Source organism: Phyllobates terribilis, unplaced genomic scaffold (genome assembly GCF_046119375.1).
Source record: "Phyllobates terribilis strain yellow unplaced genomic scaffold, ASM4611937v1 Scaffold_888__1_contigs__length_569004, whole genome shotgun sequence".
Taxonomy (NCBI): Eukaryota; Metazoa; Chordata; class Amphibia; order Anura; family Dendrobatidae; genus Phyllobates; species Phyllobates terribilis.
Window position 1 is genome coordinate 45,307 of NW_027363648.1, and position 2,214 is coordinate 47,520.

General features: G+C 38.4%; 1 long non-coding RNA gene across 1 annotated transcript; it reads left to right on the top strand.

Annotated features, from left to right (window-relative positions):
* The first annotated feature begins 1,385 nt into the window (after positions 1–1,385).
* On the top strand, positions 1,386–1,944 carry LOC141240609 (uncharacterized). The gene is made up of 3 exons (XR_012305794.1): positions 1,386–1,506; positions 1,660–1,763; positions 1,852–1,944. It is a non-coding gene; the product is annotated as an uncharacterized lncRNA (long non-coding RNA).
* Positions 1,945–2,214: the final 270 nt, after the last annotated feature.

The following is a 2,214-nucleotide window of genomic DNA, read 5'->3' on the forward strand; positions in this document are numbered from 1 at the left end:
CCAACTAAACTTCATCTGTGTATGGTCATGGAGTATGTACCAGGAAGGACACATCCATTGTATCTATATACAGCCCACGTCTGTTTAATCCTAGCACCTATATATGACCATAATGTGCCCACATGGATGGCTACATGTAGTATACAGTATAAGCTCTACATTACACAGTATACCTCTATATAGGCCATCTTGTCCCAATATTTCCACTTATTTCATATTCACCCTCATCATGTGTAATTTACATTGTAACAAACCCTCACCTGTCATATTTGCTTTCTTCTATAGGAGGAGACTGTGCCAGTCTTATAAAGCGCAGGGGTCCTTTACCAGTACCCCTGGCCCGCATGTACATTGCGGAAACGGTTCTTGCTGTAGAATACCTGCACAGTTATGGTGTGGTGCACAGAGACCTGAAGCCTGGCAAGTAAGTGACCCCAGTAGTATAATAAAGGGGAAAAAAATATATAATTTTTATACAGTCTATGGGTAATTACTTGGGTCTGACATCATTTCTTTCTTTCACAGCCTCCTGATATCATCAACAGGACATATTAAGGTCACCGATTTTGGGGTTTCAAAACTCGGCCTCATGAGACCAAGCTCAGATATCTACAAGGCTTCAACTGAGGACATCACCAGCGAGTTCCTTGATGAAGAGGTAGGCTTTACTTACAAGATCTTGCACTTTACAGATTTCATCTCTTTCTCCTTCTCTGACAATTTCTCTATAAAACGTTTGTACTGATGTTATTTGACGCAATTATATTTATTGATCATCATCTCATTCTTCTGTTGGTTTCCAGACTTTTGGCACCCTTAGTTACATGGCCCCAGAAATTATCCAAAGGAAAGGCTATGGAAGGCCCGTTGATTGGTGGTCAGTAGGGATCACCCTACATAAATTTCTTTTTGGACGTACACCATTTAAAGGGGCTTTAAAAAGAGATATTTTACGCAGTGTCCTTGAGGGTAAGTAAAATAATCTGAATGCTTGTGATGTCACTGTTATTTGGTTTCATTGGTTTTCTGGTTTAATTTCTAGCCTTATTAAGGACATTTTTTATGAAAATAAATGAAAACGTTTCATTTCCTGTAATATTTGCTTTTTATATAACAGATAAATTAATTTGGACATATCATAAATACTCTACTCCACCCGATGCTCAGGACATCATCACTCAGCTGCTCAGAAAAGATCCAGCAGATAGACTTGGGACAGGTAATATTATAATAGTATTATGACTTATTACACCTCTGTGACCAGACAAATGGTTGTGTCCATGAGGTTCAGTTACATCTTCAGTTCAGGTTAACAAACTGTACCGATATGGAGCAGTTTCTCTAAAAATGACTATCACTTTCTTTCTTGTCTTCCTTTTCCAGGAGGAGCAAATGAGATCAAAATGCATCCATTTCTGCATCACTTAGACTTTGACAACCTTCTAAGTCAGAAGCCCCTGTTCGTTCCTGAGCTAAAGTCAGATGAGGACACCCGCTACTTTATCAGTAAGTAAAATGAGACGTCATCTGCAGAAAACTGCTTTGTGTCTTGTCTTTCATTTTATGTGAAAATAAGTTCTCATCATTATTAGTGATAACAGGGTGACTGTCTGACCAGGTCTTATACTAATTATCTCTGATAACACTTGTACTTTGTAGCTCGTTGTAGCAGACACATGAATTCAGATGAGGCGGACACAAGAGAGGACAATGACTGGCCAGAAATAAAAAACTTTGTATCATCTTATCAAAGGTTTTCTAAAGTAAGTATGTGGCTACTAATATGTCTAAAACCTATAATTACAAAAATGCTTAAAAATAAATCAATGTATTTTTCTCCGTGTATTTTAGCTAAATATCACCAATACCGGGATGATGACCAATGTAGAGCCTATGTCACCTCCACAGTGTTCCCAAGAGAACAGTGAAAAACACTCAGACATGTGAGTAGATTATTATTATTATGAGATTTAGTTCTGATATATGTTCAGAACCAAATACAAGACACGAGTAACACAAATCTAAATCCAGCATCCACCACCCCTCTGTGCATCTGGCTTGTGATAACACTGCAAAAACAGTTGATCATTTTGACCAGCCATTCATTTCCAGCTCAATTCAGGCCAATATTACTAGTTGAGGGCCTGGGCAGGGTATCCCCTCTAGGTTGTCCTAATTGGCCTCACAATCAGGTGTTCTTCATTTTTTCTATTG